The sequence below is a fragment of the Pan troglodytes genome, chromosome 17, assembly GCF_028858775.2.
Source record: "Pan troglodytes isolate AG18354 chromosome 17, NHGRI_mPanTro3-v2.0_pri, whole genome shotgun sequence".
NCBI lineage: Eukaryota > Metazoa > Chordata > Mammalia > Primates > Hominidae > Pan > Pan troglodytes.
Window position 1 is genome coordinate 46,850,295 of NC_072415.2, and position 20,305 is coordinate 46,870,599.

The 20,305-nt window shown below is 36.9% G+C and overlaps 1 protein-coding gene across 22 annotated transcripts in view; it reads left to right on the top strand.

Annotated features, from left to right (window-relative positions):
* The window catches only part of KIAA1328, a 398,983-nt gene that overhangs the window by 216,680 nt on the left and 161,998 nt on the right, over positions 1-20,305 (top strand). The window lies entirely within an intron of this gene.

The following is a 20,305-nucleotide window of genomic DNA, read 5'->3' on the forward strand; positions in this document are numbered from 1 at the left end:
TATTTGAAGCCTTCCTTTTACATGTACTGTTTGATGGTTTTGACCAAGATGTTCAGGCATTTGGGAGATGTTAATTGAGTATTTTCTTACATTCCAAAGTTCACAAATATGAAAGAATAGCATGGTATGACTTTGTAGTATAACACATGTGAGGAACCGAGATAAATGTTGGTTGTTTCAGATGTGCAATTTTGTAAATTCCACTGTTGCTCATATCAGGTGGGTGCAAGTCTATGTGTTCACCTAGTGTTTTGCACAAAAAGAATTGTGTTTAAGCAAACATGAAATTTGCATTGTGTTCAGATTTTTCCCGAATATATGAATCATGTTGAAACAGGTCCACCTTTTCAGAACAATGTTTTACACCTGAACTGACTGTATTCTAGATAATTTAGGTCAGTGCATCCCAAACTAAATGGTCTGTGGTGAAGGGCTATGTTTGGGTTTTTTGTTTGTTTATAATCTTCATGGACTGAAACTTTTGTAAAAATTTTTGTTAATAATTTCAACAGCCATAAATTATATTTCAGTTAACAGTCTGGCTGTTATCATTGAGAAAAATGACTAACTCAGTCAGGGACTGAATTAATTTAATGTTTGATGTTAGTTTTGATGAGGGCTTTTCTATTTTTTATTTTATTTTTAGATGGCTTTTCATCTAAGAATAAACGTGAAAGCCTTGGGTTTTTGAACAGGTTCTCTCTTTCTCGGTAAGCCCTGAAATCCAAATGTTGTTTCCAACCCTGTGAGACTGCTTAAAGCTCTCTTGGCTCCTCCACTAGCACTTCTTTTACATTTTAAATTAAATTTCATTTAAAATGTCTTGAACAGAAAAGCAATGACTAATGTTAAGGTCATCTTTTTTTGTTTACCTTCTAACTGAAATCTTGGCTCTTTCATGTTCTCAACACCTTGGTAACACTTCAGTGCCTTCAAACTAATTTTAAAAAATATTTTTTCCTGTCATTCATTCTTGCAGGAAGTATGCAAAAATTGCATTATTATCCGCAATAGATTGTGCCTAAACATTTTGAGAATTTTGCTCTCCTAGACCCTGAAGAAATTTTATAGAGTACTTAATCTACAAATTTTAGAAAGGTTGTTGGTGCCTGATTTTTACATAAAAAGGTAGTTCCAGCTGGGCGCGGTGGCTCACACAGGTAATCCCAGCACTTTGGAAGGCCAAGACGGGGTGGATCACCTGAGGTCAGTAGTTCGAGACCAGCATGGCCAACACAGTGAAACCCCATCTCTACTAAAAATACAAAAAATGAGCTGGGTGTGATGGCACATGCCTGTAGTCCCGGCTACTCGGGAGGCTGAGGCAGGAGAAACACTTGAACCGAGATCGCGCCACTGCACTCCAGCCTGGGTGACAGAATGAGTGGTTCCTTTTTGTGCCTTGGCTAGGTATCTACCATCTGCCTAGTCTCCTGAATCTCCAAAGATTGTTCAATATAACTTGCAGATTGGAACATTTTAATTTTAATACAATTATTTCAGTTTAGGCTGTTAGTTTTGTGGTCTATTGTAGGACTTCCTTTTTGTCTTCTACTATCTCTCCATGTAAACTTCGTGTTTTGATTCCTTTGGGTACTGAGATAATCTGTCCTTTATTATTTCATTTCCTTCCACTGCCTATCACTTGGCTCATTGGCCATCTACTATATTAGATGGGCATAAGAAATTAAAAGTGAAACTTCTTCCATGGCACTGACACCATTTTTATACTGGCTCCTTCCTAAAATTTTGGCTGCATCTATTTGCCATTGCCCTGTTCACTATGCTCTGGACTCCCTAGAGTTCACCCTACATATTTATTTTCATCATCCCTGTCTTCAACTAATATTTTCCACTCTGCCAGAAATGTCCTACAGCTCACACCCTCACATATACCTTTATTATTAATTCCAATTTGTCTTCCAAAATTTCGCATAAATGTCAACTCTGCTATGAAACTTTTTCAACTTCCTTGCCCTCACTAAAGGCAAAACTAATTCCCCTGCTGCTGCTCTTTATATATAGCACTCTTGATAGACTTTATCACGTAAAATGGTTTTCCCCTTTTGCCAAAATTTGAGGGCTGTGAGAGTTGGGACTCTGACTTACCAAGCCTGGCACCTAGCACAGTAACCGGCAGATACTTTCAGATCCCCATCCTGCCCGCTCATCTCAAGGTGGCAGCCTATACTTTTGGATAAAATTTTAAAGAGGGAGTATAATAACACCAAATGTGTTTATTCATAATATTTTTGTTATGCATACTACTCCCTTATAATGCTGGCCAAATATACAAGATTTGGCCTTTGGCTACAAAACTTTTGGCTATTCCTATGTACCTTCCATTTAATAACTTGAAAAAAATCATTCCTTCCAAAACGTCCAGCATCTTAATCCTTTCTTTTCCCATTTGGTACTAGAGCAGCACTCAAATCAGCGAACAGAAGGAAAATATTTATTTTTAAGTATTTTTGAATAAGCTGTAAGACTGTATTTGTTTGGTAGTGTCTTCTCACACATTGGATAACGACATTAACTGAAAAAGGATTTAGGGGAAAATGCAATTAACTTTACATTTTCTAAAGCCCTACTTGTCCCAGATTTCCATAAATCTCTCTTCTGAATGTAATGCTGTATGTCTCCAAATGTGCTATCCTTCTTTATGATGTGAGAGTCACTTACGTTAAGGCTGATTTTTTTTTTAACAACTCAATCAAAGTAGGAGTCCTGAGGCAGTTGCCTTTTATTCAAGTATTATGTCTTACAACCTGTCTATTTGCCTATCCTTACTCTAGGTTGATACAGCACATATTTTTTAGTCATCCAATACAATCTCTAGTTTTAAACTCTTTTCATGGAACATTGTAGAAGGCAATATAATAATGTGTGCTTTACGTTTAAATTCTCATTTCAAAAGCAAAAATTGCCCTAGTGATTTGCTATTTTACTGATCTAAACTAAAAAGCCATAAAGATCCCTATTTTTATGGCCTCTGTTTAAGACAGTTGAAATTTTCCTTGTGTTCATAGAACTTTTTATCAGTCTGTAAACACTTGGACTGAGAAATTATAAACTGTGAGTGGCTGCTGGAATACACTAAATACATTTTAAGATAAGTTACCTGTTAAGTTCCTTAGGATACAAGTTAGTCCATTTAGCTGTTGCTGCTCCTGCTTCCTGCTTGTTGGTTCTTTCAATAAATATTCATTAATTTAAGTGTCTTTTAATTGTAAAGAATGGTGTTATTGAAATATGAGGTTGAAAGTAACATTTTCTTTATCCCCAAGTTCCCTACAGTATATTGGAGAGGGGCCAAAATCTATGCAAAAACCATTATTTATTGTGCATTGTGCACTGCTGTCTCTTACTGGGGATAATGCAATGAATAAAACATACATGGTCTGTGCCCTCAAAGAGTTCACAGTTTAAGAGAACTGTAAATAAATACTTAAACATCACAAGGAAAGTTAGAGATGTGAAAACAGCTAACACTTAACTGTCATGGAACAGGATGAAAAAAGTTCAACAATAAAGGAATGAAATGCTCTTGCGGTGCCTGGGAAGGCACAACTAGTCTGAACTGGGGACATAGGAAAACCACAATGGAGGAAAATGATGCCAACTCAGCCTTGAATCATGAGTAGAACTTTGAAGACCAGAAAAAGAAGTTAGGGCATTTGAGCACTAGGAAACTCATTTTATTTTTATTTCTAAATAAAATATCTTCCCTTGTTTTTTTTATAGTAAACCAAACTAGCTAATAAACAATACTCTAAATTTTTAAAAGTCAGGATTTGTCACAATGTTAGTTAAAAGATTAAGATTTCTAAACAATCTTGAGACCCCCAAGGAAAGGCTAACCCTCCAAGGACGGCCATCTTAAATCTCTTCAGTTTGGTAGTTCTCTGTGCCTTCAGAAATGCTTCTCACTCAGTCTCTTTAATATCCCTGGTCTGGTCTATAGCCACCTACACAAGGAAGAAATGAACATACAGGCTTAAGAAAGACTCTGATCTTTAGTAATAAGGCTGTCATTCACCTTGGGAAATCTTGGATAACAGTTTGGTCTTCTGTCTGTCTTATTTGTCTACAAATAGAGTGTGGGTTATACTTTTTGGTATTTCTTAAATACTATTTTTCAGAGAGTTTATTTTCACTTGTTTGTCTCAGAAATACAGTGTATGTACTTTTTCCTTAACCAATAGCATAAATACAATATAAACTCTGATCTCCCCTGCAGGGACAGCTGGGTTTGTGCAGATGGTGTTAATTTTATGTTTTCTAGAAAATGTATTAGAATTTTTTGTTAAAACTCTCTTTCATATGACACAAATTCATCTTTGAATGAATTTAAAAGAACCCATTGAAACATCTGTCTATACCAAGTTCTGGTTTCTATTCCTGAGCCTGATTGTTACTGGAGGACATAAAAGAGGTCAATGAATGGTCCCTGGGAGTGCTGCTTGGTAGCCTCAGGATACTCTCTACAAACAAAACCAAGAGGGTGGCACCAAAAAAAGAAAAAAAAAGAAAAAGAAAAAAGGTCTATACATCTTATAGATCATTTTTTTATGTTGCGTCCTTAAATGAATCTTAGTATTAGTTGGCTTTATTCTCCTTTATGTTTTGTTTTTATTTTATACCTCTGAAGACTGTTCTCACCACTTCTTCCATGGGGTTCCCTTGTCTTTGCCTGTCTCATTTTCTCTTTAAAATTATTTCACCTTTTTCTGATCTGCATTAAATAATTCAAACTAGCATTATGCTTTTCTTTCTCATATACATTTAGAAAACCATGTATAAGACTACTTTTTTTCTTTTGGCAACTACATTTATATATGTGAAAATGATTTGAATCAGTGCCATTGTTACATATTTCTGTGGTCAATGGTTGTCCCTTTTAAATCCCATCAAAATATTTATCAAAAATAAATATCCTCACAATTAGACATTTGTCTTCTTCAACTTTCAGTTGTGTCTCTTTCAGGTTGAATGACCAGATATATAAATTGTGATGCTGATTTAAGTTATTCAGCATGTGAATCACATAAGGCAGTAACAGAGTTAGAGGAAATAGAACCAAGACATATTCAGTAATTTGCTCTAAGTCTGTTCGTTGATAGCTGAATGTTTACTGATTGGTATGATTTCTCATCTAGCCTTTTTCTTTTCTTTCATTTCCTTGATGTACAGCAACTTAATCCTGGTGTTTTTCAGCTCTTAAACATAGCATAAACCATAGAGATAATCAAACCCAACCCTCTCTTTTACAAATGACTAAACATGCTTAAGAGAGGTAAAGGGACTTACCTAAAACAACAGAACTCCTAACTAATAGTATTAGAATTATAATCAAGGTCTTTTGACCCTACATTGAGTATTCTGTCAATTGTTCCATGATGTCTCGTCATTTTTATAGCAACTCAAAAAATTTCAACTTTCACGAAATGTAGTAATGGTTAAATAATATAAGGTTTAAAAGAAATAACAGATTAGAGCAGAACTAAATGAAATTGAGAGCAAAAAAAACATTTAAAAAGGGTCAGTGAAACAGTTGACTCTGAAAGGATAAACAAAATTGATAGACCACTTGCTAGATTAATAAGGAAAAAAAAGAAGATTCAAATAAGCACACTCAGAAATCACAAAGGTGATGTTACAGCTGATACCACAGAAATACATATGATCCTCAGAGACTACTATGAACATCTCTATACATACAAACTAGAAAGCCTAGAGGAAATGGATAAATTCCTGGAAACCCACACCCTCCCAAGATTGAACCAATAAGAAGTTGAAATCCTAAACAGACCAAATAATGAGTTATGAAATCGAATCAGTAATAAAAAATCTATCAAAGAAAACCCTGTACTAGATGGGTTCACAGCTACATTCTACCAGATGTTCAAAGCAGAGCTGGTACCAATCTTACTGAAAGTATTTTTAAAAATCAAGGAGGAGGAATTCCTCCCCAACTCATTCTACAAAACCATTATCTTCCTGATACCAAAATCTGGCAAAGACACAATAAATAAGACTACAGGCCAGGCCGGGTGCAGTGGCTCCCACTGTAATCCCAGCACTTTGGGAGGCCAAGGCAGGCGGATCACTGAAGTCAGGAGTTCAAGACCAGCCTGGCCAACATGGTGAAACCCTATCTGTACTAAAAATACAAAAATTAGCCAGGCGTGGTGCTGGGTGCCTCTAATCCCAGCTATTTGGGAGGCTGAGGCAGGCGAATCACTTGAACCTAGGAGGTGGAGGTTGCAGTGAGCCAAGATCACGCCACTGCACTTTGGCCTAGGTGACACAGCAAGACTACGTCTCAAAAAAAAAAAAACTACAGGCCAGTATCCCTGATTAACATAGGTAGAGATTTTCTTAATAAAATATGAGAAAACCAAACCCAGCAACACATCAAAAGGATAATTTATCACAATCAAGTGGATTTTATTCCTGAGATGCAAGAATGGTTCAACATATGCAAATGAATAAATGTGATTCACTCCATAAACAGAATTAAAAACCATATGATCACCCCAATAGATGCAGAAAAAGCTTTCAATAAAATCCAACATCTCTTCATGATAAAAACCCTCAACAAACTAGGTGTTAAAGAATATACCTCAAAATAAAAAGAGGAACTTACGACAAATACACCGCAAACATCTTATCAAATGGAGAAAAGTTAAAAGCATTACCCCTAATAACTGGAACAAGACAAGTATGTTCACCTCACCATTCCTGTTCAACGTAGTACTGGAAGTCTAGCCAGAGCAATCAGACAAGATAAAGAAATAAAAGACATCCAAACAGAAAAAGAGGAGGTCAAATTATCTCTGTTCACTGATGACATAATCCTATATCTAAAAAAAAAAAAACCCTAAAGATTTCTCCAAAAGGCTTCTAGAATCAATAAACAAATTCACTAAGGTTTCAGAATACAGAATCGGCATTCAAAAAACCAATAGTATTTCTATACACCAATAACGTTCAAGCAGAGAACCAAATCAAGAACTCAATGCCATTTACAATAGCCACACACAAAAAAATGAAATACCTAGGAATACAGCTAACCAAGGAAGTGAGATCTCTACACGAACTAAAAAACAATGCTGAAATGTAACAGAGATGACAAAAACAGGTGGAAAAGCATCCCATGCTCATTAATGGGAAGAATCAATATCATTAAAATGACCATACTGCCCAAATCGATTTATAGATTCAGTGCAAACCCTATCAAGTTGCCAACATCATTTTCATAGAATTAGAAAAAGCAGTTCTAAAATTCATATGGAACCAAAAATGAGTGCAAATAGCCAAAGCAGTCCTAAGCAAAAAGAACAAAGCTGGAGGTATCGCATTACCTGATATGAAACTATGCTACAAGGAAATAGTAATCAGAATAGCATGATACTAGTACAAAAATAGACACACAGACCAATGGAACAGAATCCAGAAATAAGGTAGCACATCTATAACCAATTTATCTTCATCAAAGTCAACAAAGGTACACAATGGAGAGAGGATACCCTGTTCAATAAATGGTGCTGGGGAAATTGGCTAGCCATATGCAGAGGAAAGAAACTGGACTCTTATCTTTTACCATATATAAAAATACACTCAAGATGGACTAAAGACTTACATATGATACTTAAAACTATAAAAATTCTAGAAGAAAATATAGGAAAAACACACTTGGATATTGGCCTAAGCAAAGAATTTATGACTAAGACCTCAAAAACAAATGCAACAGAAACAAAAATATATGAATGGGACATAATTAAATGAAAGAGCTTCTGCACAGCAAAAGAAACTATCAACAGAGTAAAAAGACAGCCTTAAGAATAGTATTAGTTCGTTTTCACAGTGCTATAAAGAAATATCCAAGACTGGGTAATTTATAAAGGAAAGAGGTTTAATTGACCCACAGTTCCACATGGCTTGGTAGGCCTCAGGAAACTTACAATCATGGTGGGAGGGAAAGCAAACATATCCTTCTTCACGATCTTGTGAGAACTCACTCACTATCACGAGAACAGCATGGGAGTAACCACCCCCATGATCCAGTCACCTCCCACGAGGTTCCTCCCCCAACACGTGAGGATTACAATTCAGATTACAATTCAATATGAGATTTGGTTGGGTACACAGAGCCAGAACATGTCAAATAGAATACAGTATTTGCAAAGTATGCATCTGACAAAGGTCTGGTATCCAGAACCTATAAGGAACTTAATCAGATCAACAAGAAAAAAAAAAAAAAAAACATTAAAAAGTAGGCAAACGACATGAACAGACACTTCACAAAAGAAGATATGTAAGTGGCCAAGAAACATGAAAAAATGCTCAACATCACCAGTCATCAGAGAAATGTAAATCAAAACCACAATGAGATACCATCTTACATCAGTCAAAATGGCTAGTATTAAAATGTAAAAAAATGTAAAACCCAGATATAGGTTGGAATGCAGAGGAAAGGGAACAGTTATAACTTGTTGGTGGGGATGTAAATTAGTTCATCCCCTATGGAAAACATTATGGAGATTTCTTAAAGAAGTAAAAATGGAACCAACATTTTACCTAGCAGTCTCACTACTAGATATCTACCCAAAGGAAAAGAAATCATTTTATCAGGAAAGACACCTGTACTCATATGTTTATTGCAGCACTATTCACAATAGCAAAGGTGTGGAATCAACCTAAGTGTCCATCAATGGTGGATTAGACAAAGAAAAGTTGGTATAGATACACCATGAAATAGTATGCAGCCATAGAAAAGAATGAAATCACATCCTTTGCCGGAAAATGGATGCAGCCGGAGGCCATTATCCTACGCAAATTAACACAGAAACAAAAAGTCAAATACCACACGTTCTCACTTTTAACTGGAAGCCAAACAATGAGTACACATGGATATAACGATAGAAACAGTAGACACTGGGGACTCCAAAATGGGAGTGGAAGAGTGGGGAAAAGGGTTGTAAAAGCTGCCTGTTGGGTAGTACATCCACTATTTGGGTGATGGATTCACTGGAAGCCAAAACCCAGCATTATGCAGTACATCCACGTAACAAATTTGCACATGAACCCCCTGAATCTATTTTTTAAAAAGATTATGAGATTTAGCCTTTTCTGAATCTGGTAGTTACTGTTAAAAATGTTGACAGGCCAGAGGTACACATATCCTAGCATCTGTTCTGACATTTGGTAGGTGTTACTAGTGTTCTATTCTGTTATTTACACTTTATTGTGTGCCTTCTGTGTGCCTATATTCTTTTAAATTCCATAATTATTGACTTTAATGTCTCTCAGATTCAGTATTCCTAAATTGTGCTGCAATCCCTATGGGAACTAGAATAAGTTATGAGAGCCTTGAAAATGTTTTTGACTGCTCCATTCTGTTATTTTCTCTTCCATTGATGGCCTACAGCTTCGGCTGCTGAGTGGTGAAGGAGCTTAAACCTCCTGGGCCCATTAGATCTAACTTGTTTACTGCATTGATATCTATATGTTAAATGACAAGAGAGTTCAAGTTATTGAATAATTTAAAATTCAGCTCTAATTGGTGTCATATGACCTGGAAAAGGCCATGGATGATGCCAGGAGCATGCTGTGAATTTCTTATAAATAATTTATGAATTAGATGATTCATTTGCTTGGATGTCTTGCTAAATGCAGAAGTTTGTAAGTTACAACTGATGATATAACACCTGTAAGTATTTAGTTCATATGCTTAGAAGGTAATCTACCTTGATGATCTTCTAGCAAAATCTGCCAGTAGAGGAGAGTTAATTGCATGGGGGAAAATGAACATTTATTTGGGATGAGACTTTGGCAAACCACACAGTGCAGCTGTTGCATCACATATTTTCTGTCAACTTGACGACTGGTCCATATATGCCCAGTGTTAAAAATGCATCATGTCATTCTGTGCCTTCTTTTACATTAACTCCAGATGCTCTGGGAGATACAACGACCTGGCCCACACAGTAGTTTAGGTTTAGAAATATTTATTTAGGTCTTGAAATACTGACTTCTCAATAGAATAAAGAGCAGAGAGGGAAATTTTGAAGTTACAAAACTGAGATTTATTCATTCTTATAAGGCTGTAAGTGGGAATATGAGGATTGTTATAGGGTGCTTATCAGGATAGGAAATTATTATTTATCATTAGAGAATGAATAGCAATAAGACCTGTTGGTACTATTGAGTAATCCTGTGGTGAACAACTCATAAATGCATTGGAAGTAATCACATCCTAAACATCTAAAGTTAATAACAACCTGTTGTAAGAAATTATTACTGCAGTTTAGTTCACCTCTTTCTTTATGAGACTGACCAGGCCTATAAAAATGATTTACAGAAACTTATAGAACATCACTGTTTACTTGTTGATGGGATTTCACAAAGTAATACTGCAATTGTTTTTTGACATGTGAGAACGTGAGAAAATCCTGGCTTATCATAAGAATAGTATGTGATTTTTGGTATGTGTTCATATATGTGCTTATGTACATGTGTATGTGTGCATACATGTATACAAGATCATATACATATTTATAAATAGGCATTGTTTTCTATGCAGTCTTTAAAACGTTGTATTTTTAAAATTATCTTAAAGATTTAGAAAATATTTTTCTAACTCAGAAATTTATTTATCTTCAATATTAGAAAATCCTTCATTGTATCCAAACCAATTCTCTCACAGGTTTTTTTTTTTAATCCTTGTTCTTTTGTCATTAGTGTCTTTTATCTAGTCATTAGCCTATGCCTACCCAAGTTATGAGATATTATGCTTCAATTCTGTCGTAAACCAAAGATACCTTCATTTTCTCCTCATCTTTGTTTTATGCTGTGGATTCCATAGCACACCATGTTAGAAGTCGCCCTTGATGGAAGTTATTTTTAGTAGCCAAAAATTGTGGTATCTTTAGTATAAGACAAATCCTTTTCTCTTTTTTTTGAAATGGAGTCTCCCTCTGTCACCCAGGCTGGAGTGCAGTAGTGTGATCTCGGCTCACTGCAACCTCTGCCTCCTGGGTTCAAGCAGTTCTCCTGCTTCAGCCTTCCAAGTAGCTGGGATTGCAGGAGTGCACCACCATGCCTGGCTAATTTTTGTATTTTCAGTTAAGATGGGGTTTCACTATGTTGGCCAGGCTGGTCTCAAATTCCTTACCTTAAGTGATCCACCCACCTTGGCCTCCCAAAGTACTGGGATTACAGGCATGAGCCACCACGCCCAGCCTATATAAGACAAATCCTAATATGCTACCACTGTGAACTTAACTTTTTTATCTGTTGTAATCTATAGATTTTTTTCCTGTCTAAATACAGTTTGTTTTTGTAGCCTATGTATATCCCCCTACATGCTTTTCTGCTAAATGTCCTTTGTTCATTCATGTAGCTCATTTTTATTACATAGAAAAAAATGTAAATATGTAGTACATTTCAAGTCATATTTTTCACTTTTATTATTGGATTTTGAGCATATTCATAGAATTATTTAATGCCTATTCATAGGATTCTTCACTTGAAAGAATATTTAGTATAATCATCAAGTTCAGTTGGCAAACTACAGCAGGTCATATATAGCCCACTGCATGATTTTGTACAACCCATGAGCTAAGAATGATTTTTACTTCTTAGCCATTTAATGATGGTTCCATTTAAAGAACCATCATTAAATGGTTGGGGGAAAAGGATATTTCATGAAATTGGAAAATTGCATGATTTTTTTTTTTTTTTTTTTTTTTTTTGAGACAGAGTCTCACTCTGTCGCCCAGGTTGGAGTGCAGTGGCGCGATCTTGGCTCACTGCAAGCTCCGGCTCCCGAGTTCACACCATTCTCCTGCTTCAGCCTCCTGAGTAGCTGGGACTACAGGTGCACGCCACCACATCTGGCTAATTTTGGTTTTTTTTCGTATTTTTAGTAGAAACGGGGTTTCACTGTGTTAGCCAGGATGGTCTTGATCTCCTGACCTCGTGATCCACCTGCCTCGGCCTCCCAAAGTGCTGGGATTACAGGCATGAGCCACCACGCCTGGCCTGCATGAAATTTAAATTTCACTGCCTATAAATAAGGTTTTACTGTAATACAGATACAACCATTGTCCATGTATTATCTCTCTTGCTTTTGCACTACAAAAGCAGAGCTGTGCAGCTATGACAAGGATCTCATGGCCTGCAAAGCCAAAAATATTTATTGTATGGCCCTTTACAAAAAAAAAGTTTGCCGACCTTGTCGTAGTTGCACTTGGCTGAGGCCAGCATCACAGGCGGTGAAGGAATTTACCAAGATAGTCATAGGTAAAGAGAGGCAGATTTATTAGAGAAAGTATGGATATATGTTGCAGGGGTGCAACAGACAACACAACAGAGAAGGGCTGTCTGCAAAGAGGCAGGGACTGTAGGGAAGCTTTCTAGAGTTGTTCTGTAGGGGCTACATGTGGAATGAGGTTGTGCTTGGGTTATGTGCAGAGAGATGTGGTTAACCCAGCAGCTTGTTTGTGATTAGCTGTCTCTCAGAGCAATTGTTTTCCCCCACCTGAGACCCCTTCCTCGTTGTTGCTTACTTATCAGGACTCCACATTCCTCTGCAAGATAGGTATAAAAATCAGTAAATTCTAGCTACATGCAACATCATGGATAAGGTTCACAAATATAATGTTAGATGAAAGAAGCCAGACACAAAAGAATATATATCATATGATTCCATTTATACTTAAAAAATAAACAAGTAGGCTGGGCATGGTGGCTCATGCCTGTAATCCTAGCACTTTGGGAGGCCAAGGCAGGTGGGTTGCCTGTGCTCAGGAGTTTGAGACCAGCCTGGGCAACACGGTGAAACCCTGTCTCTACTAAAATACAAAAATTTAGCCAGGTATGCAGCGTGCCCCTGTAGTCCCAACTACTTGGGAGGCTGAGGCAAGAGAATTGCTTGAACCCAGGAGGCAGAGGTTGCAGTGAGCCGAGATCATGCCACTGCCCTCCAGCCTGGGTGACAGAGCAAGACTCTGTCTCTAAAAAAAAAACTTTAATAAAATAAATAAATAAACAAGTAAAACTGAACTCTAGTATGGATGTTTAAGCACAAAAGGTTGAAAGCAAAGAAGTTACTCCCCTAAAGGTCAGAATAGTCATTCCCTTTGACTGGAGAGGTAGAGGGTACTAACTGTGTGGGGCCGGGAGGGTCTTTTGTGTGCAAGTTGTGTTTTTTTTTCTTGGATAGTGGTTACATGGGTATTGCCTTGTGATTATTTACTGAGCTGTTCATATTTGTTTTGTAAACATTTCTCTGTTTATTATATTTCACGTTAAAGAAGTTGGGTTTTTTTTTTTTAGAAGGAACAGTATAGAGTAACAGAAGTAACAGAGTGAGATATTTCCCATATCTCACATGCAATGTTGATGTGACCTTGGGAAAGTTGTATTGCTTCATCGAACCTCATTTTCCCATCTGTAAAATGGTAATTATAATAACTACCTTACAGAATTAACGTTGAATATGTAAAACATTTGGCATACTACATAGTAAGCTCTGAGTTAAGAATAGCCTAAGTGCAACCTACGGAATGGGAGAAAATTTTTGCAATCTAGCCGTCTGACAAAGGGCCAATATCCAGAATCTACAAGGAACTTAAACAAATTTACATGAAAAAAACAACCCCATCAAAAAGTGGGCAAAGGGTATGAACAGACACTTCTAAAAAGAAGACATTTATGTGACCAACAAACATAAGAAAAAAAGCTCATCATTACTGGTCATTAGAGAAATGCAAATCAAAACCACAATGAGATACCATCTCATACCAGTTAGAATGGCGATCATTAAAAAGTGAGGCAACAACAGATGCTGGAGAGGATGTGGAGAAATAGGAATGCTTTTACACTGCTGGTGGAAGTGTAAACTAGTTCAACCATTGTGGAAGACAGTGTGGCGATTCCTCAAGGATCTAGAACCAGAATACCATTTGACCCAGCAGTCCCATTACTGGGTATATACCTAAAGGATTATAAATCATTCTGCTATAAAGACACATGCATATGTATGTTTATTGTGGCACTATTCATAATAGCAAAGACTTGGAACCAACACAAATGCCCATCAGTGATAGACTGGATAAAGAAAATGTGGCACATATACACCATGGAATACTATACAGCCATAAAAAAGGATGAGTTAATGTCCTTTGCAGGGACATGGATGAAGCTGGAAACCATCATTCTCAGCAAACTAACACAGGAACAGAAAACCAAATGCTACATGTTCTCACTCATAACTGGGAGGGGAACATCACACACTGGGGCCTGTTGGGGGATGGGGGGCTAGGGGAGGGATAGCATTAGGAAAAATACCTAATGTAGATGATGGGTTGATGGGTGCAGCAAAACACCATGGCACATGTATACCTATGTAACAAACCTGCACATTCTGCACATGTATCCCAGAACTTAAAGTATAATAATAATAATAATAATAATAAATAGCCTAAGTGATGACAGGCTGTTCTTGGAAAATGTAGGGCATTCAATGGTCAGTGAAGGTGACTGTTTAGAGAAATAATTTGTACAAAGTTGTTCCTTGACCTTCATTTTTTATTTTCCATCTCTTTAACACTCATTTTGAATTATTTAAAGGTCTTGTTTTCACCAAGCACTTCACAAAAGAAGACATTCAGATGACCAAAAAGCATAAGAAAATTTGTTCAACATCATGACATATAAGAGAAATGCAAAATAAGACCACAACGAGATTTCACTGCACACACACCAAAATGGCTAAAAATAAAAACACTTATACTACCAAGTGTTCACGTGAATGCGGAGCAACTGGGACTCTTACACTTCACTTGTGGGATATGAAATCAAATAACCACTTCGGAAAACTTATTGGATTGGCAGTGCCTAATAAAGTTAAACGTATGCCTACCCTATGGCCAAGATAAATAAATGCATATATCTAAAAAAAAAGACTTTTATCATTACTTTTAATGGCAAAAACGCAATTACTTTTGCACCAGCCTAATATAAGGCTATTCATACATGCTTTATTCATAATAACCCCTAACTAGATACAATTTTATATCCATCAACAAGAGAGTGAATAAATTGTGATATATTCATACAATGAAATACTATGCAGCGGGCTGAGCGCTGTGGCTCACGCCTGTAATCTCAGCACTTTGGGAGGCCGAGGCAGGTGGATCATGAGGTCAGGAGATCGAGACCATCCTGGCCAACATGGTGAAACCATGTCTCTACTAAAATAGAAAAATTAGCCGGCCATGGTGGTGTGTGCCTGTAGTCCCAGCTACTCAGGAGGCTGAAGCAGGAGAACCTCTTGAACCCAGGAGGCAGAGGTTGCAGTGAGCCAAGATCGTGCCACTGCACTCCAGCCTGGGCGACAGAGCAAGACTCCGTCTCAAAAAAAAAGAGAAAGAAAAATACTACGCAGTGATAAAAAGAATGCGCTATTTATTGAAACACACAACATAGAAGAAGCTAAAAAATTATGTTGAGTTAGAAAAACCAGGCACAAAAGAGTGACATACTCTATGATTCCATTTATTTGAGGTTTAGCATAAGCAAAATGAATCTGGTCATAGAGGTCAGAATGATAGTTATCCCTGGGAGTCTGAGGAGGTGCTATCGACTAGAAAGGGCACAAGGGAACTTTCTGGGGTAATGGAAATGTTCTATAACTTGATCTAGGTGATGGTTACACAGATAGATACAAATATAAAAATTCATCAAGCTGTACACTGAAGATCTTTGCGTTTTATTGTAAATTACGCCTCAATGTTTAAAAAAAATTTTGGTTTCTAAGTTACTGTTATATCTCGGAAGACAATCACATTAAACCCGTATGTCAGAGGCAGCCATTTGGGAGTTCGTGTTGGTTTAAGCCTTAGTTAAGAGAAGTTATATTTGCAAGTATAGAAATCCTGGAGCAGCTCCAGAAAGAAAAATACATCTATTTCATTCAGGCCCATTGTTACTTCCTTGTGTCCTAAAGGCAACATCTGTCTTCAACTCTACTAATAAAATAGCTTAATTTTTTATATTCAGATTCTTACAGGGGGTTTTCAATTTCTATTGTCTTCCTCTTCCTTTAGTTACTGTGACCCATACCCCATCTTGAATTTTTCTGTTAAGCTTTTATAGCAGACCATATGCTGTTGAGAATGTCTGTGTACAAGCCCTAGTGCAGTGCATACAGAGTGATAAATATAGCTCTTTCCTTCAAAATTGTTGAGTCAATTCAATGAGAAGAATCATACTACTAATAATAATGGGAAACATTCTTTTGAATACTAACTTTATGTTAGATATGGTCCACGCGCTTTATATGTATTACTTCATTTAATCCTTACAAGAACCCTAAAAGGCAGTGCAAGATGTTAGTGTAGAGTGATATCTTTTGTATGAAGGAGAAAAATGAATAACTTCTCTGTTAAGCAATTCAATTCTCGCCTGACTTGCAAACTCAACTTTAGCAAAATAAAGGTAAGTTACTGAACTCATTCACTTTAGAAGAAGTTTAGATATAACCTGTTGTAACTGAACATGGCCTTTGGGGATTTCTCCCCCACCTCATCTACACACCACATACAATGTTCTCCTTGAAAGAAATATGAGTGGGTTTTTTTCTTTTTTGTAAATTGGAATTTTATAAATTGGTGCCCTTGATAACTGCCCATCTTTCTCACCACCACATTCAGTTTTGAAATAGATGCTTTTTTTTTTTTTTTTTTTTTTTTTTTTGAGACAGAGTCTCACTCTAGAGTCGCCCAGGCTGGAGTGCAGTGGCGCAATCTTGTTTCACTGCAAGCTCCGCCTCCCGGGTTCACGCCATTCTCTTGCCTCAGCCTCCCGAGTAGCTGGGACTGCAGGCACCTGCCACCACGCCCAGCTAATTTTTTATATTTTTAGTAGAGATGGGGTTTCACCGTGTTAACCAGGATGGTCTCGATCTCCTGACCTCGTGATCTGCCTGCCTCGGCCTCCCAAAGTGCTGGGATTACAGGCGTGAGCCACCGCGCCCGGCCAATAGATGCATTTTTTAATCCCTGTTTTACTGGTGAGGAACCTGAGTAAAACTGGTGTTTTACTGGTGAGCAACCTCAAATTGCTTAGGCAATTTGAGTAATGTGCTGTATTAGTTTTATAGTGCCGTGTAACAGATTACCACTAACCTGGTAATTTAAAGCTATGCAGATTTATTACCTCACAACAGTTTCTGTGGGTCATGAGTATGGGCACAACTTAGTTGGGTCCTCTGCCTAGGTTCTTAACAATGCTGCAATTAAAGTTCAGCTGGGCTGCATTCCTTTTTTTTTTTATACTTTAAGTTCTAGGGTACATGTGCACAACGTGCAGGTTTGTTACATATGTATACATGGCTGCATTATTATCTGGAGCTCAAGGTCCTCTTCCAAATTCACATGTTCATTGGCAGAAGTTAGTTTCTTACATCTATGTGATACATGTCCCATTTACTTACTAGCTGTTGGCTGGAGACTGCTTTCTGCTCCAGATGTTTTTGCCACTTGATTGGCCCGCCCACAACATAGCAATTTATTTCTTCATGGCCAGCAGAAGAATCTCCAACCTTATGTGGGGTGGGGGATGAGGGAGCAGGATAAGACCTTCTTTTAAAGGGCTTACCTGATTAGATCAAGCACACCCAGGATAGTCTCCCTTTTTATTAACTCAAAGTCAACTGATTAGGAACCTTAGTTACATATGAAGTCTGTTTTGCCATAAAATGTAATATAATCACAGGATTTATATCCTGTCATATTCACAGGTCCTCCCTACACTCAAGGAAAGAAGATAATAAAAGTTGCATACACTAGGGAGTGAGAATCATGGGTAGCATCTTAGAATTCTGACTATTACACATGCACAGTAACCCAGCAGGTAATTGACAGAGCATTGCTCTCTAGGCAAAGCATTCGTTAAAATCATTAAGCTGTACTACCTCTCAAAAACAGGAAACATTAACGGAAAAAATTTTTTAATTTATTCCAAATACTTGATTTTGTGGATAATTTCACAGTTAGTACCATTAAAGTAAGTGTAGAATATGTCAGTACCTAAAAATGGACATATGTAAATAATGTTATGAAACAAAAATGAGACTATAAAACCTGGATTTGAATATATAATATAAAATATTTAAGTTTCTGGATCTTTTAAAAACTTACCTGTCATTTGAAATATATATATATATATAATATATATATATATATATCTAGTAATTTCTGACCTTTTAGTAAAAGATAGTTTACCATACTAAGTAGCAGGTGATAAATGTTAAATGTTTGTACTGGCAGTAAGTACTATAGAAGTTCAGAGTAGGAGAGATTAATGTAGACTAGAGATTCCCTTTAGATGTAAAATAAATTAATTTTTTTGTGAAGTAGCTTATTAGAAATTTTGCCTAGCGCTGGTTCACATTCTATTGCTTGTCATCTGTTTGCTGTACAGGATTGCCTGTGTTCTTTGAAGAAGAGCAAGTCTTCTCTTCATTCTCATTTAAATAGAAATCCTTTAGCATTACTACAGTCATTCAATTAAAATCTTAATCACTGTAATACCCTTCATTCTTTTATCATAGGATAAGAAACATGATGTTGCTGTGTATCTCTGTTAGTTGATACTTTTTACCCATCAGTCCATCGTTTGCAACTATTGCGAAATAAATTGGTGGGATTTTTCTCCCCTTATACAAGGGATCTCATTTATTCTCATTCATTTGTTTTATGTCTGTGGAGTAGCTAGCTATTTCAATTGTTTTAAATTACTTGTTATTTAAAAATAGGCATGGTAGACTGAAAGTACCCCCCCCAAATATGACCATGTCTTAATTCCCGAATGTCACGTTACGTGTCACAAGGGACTTTGTAATGCAAGAGACTTTGCAGATGTGATTAAGGCTCTCGAGAGGGGGAAATTAACTGTATTACCCAGGTAGGCCCAATCAAATCCAAGTGGTCCTTCTAAGAAGGAGCAGAAGGAGTCAGAGGAGAAGGCAGTGTATGATGATGATGGAAGCAGGAGTTGGAGTGACACACCGTGAAGATGGAGGAAGGGCTATAAAAGTGAGAAATACAGGTGGCCACTAGAAGCTAAAAAAGGCAAGGAAGCTGATTCTGTCTTCAGAGCCAAAGGAACTAGCCCTCCCAACGTCTTGACTTCAGCCCAGTGAAACAGATTTCTAATTTCTGACTTCCAGAAGTGTAAGATAATACATTTGTGTTATTTTAAGCCACAAAGTTTGTGCTAAGTTGTTATAGCCACAGTAGGAAACTAATACAGTAGTTGTAATATATTTGTTTACTGAAAAACTCATATTTCTCTTGCAGCATTGAGCAAATAAGCTTCCCCATAGCATGCAAATAATTGTGTGTGAAAAGTGAGACTATTTCAGAGGATATGGATAGAAGATTAAGAATTTTTGCTTGTTTGGTTAATATAAGTGTTCAATACACAGAAGATTTTTTGGATTTGTTTGAATAGAAATAGAAAATGGCAAGAAAGTACAGTGTTAACATAAATGGGCCTTGAATGAAAGCCTGAGGGAAGAGGAAGTGTTAGTGGAAGCTGTCAGATATTTCACTTGTTTAGGTCTGCTTAGTTTCTTTCTCTTACCTTCTCTTTAGCTTTCACTAAAGACTGAATCTGTATATCTAGAGTAAATAGGCCTTGGAAAACAAGGCCTCTCCACAAGTGGATTTGTTCCTTTCAGATTTGTGTTAAAGGTTATACTCTGGCTGCTCAAAAGAAATAACAGCTGCTAGGAATAACACATTTTCAAACAACCCATCTTGCTAGTTAAGTAATTGGACTTGGAGGCCCTTTTTTGCTGTGCTCCAGATCTAAATTGAAGGGAAGTTTTTATGTTATAAAGGGCTACCCTTGGAGGAGTCTGATCGTTAGCTGGATTCATTTTCAGAAATGCACCTCCTTCAGTTTAGTTTGATTAAGTTTCTTTCTTACACATTAATATCTTTCATTATTTTGTTAATTACAAGTGTCTACCTTCATGGGCAAGTTGCTCATTTGTAACACATGCAACATTTACATTAAACTATAATATTTCTGTTTGGACAACGTGGAATCTAGATACACCATGTTTCTGAAATACACTGTGAAGAAAAGCTGCTTAGTTATACTAAGTCAGCGATGTTCAGAGATGAGCTAAGTATAACAACTCAACCTTCCCAGGCCAAGCTCAACAGTAAGGCAGATGGAGGTGTTCCATGATATAGACCAATAGTTTTCAAAGTGTGGTCCC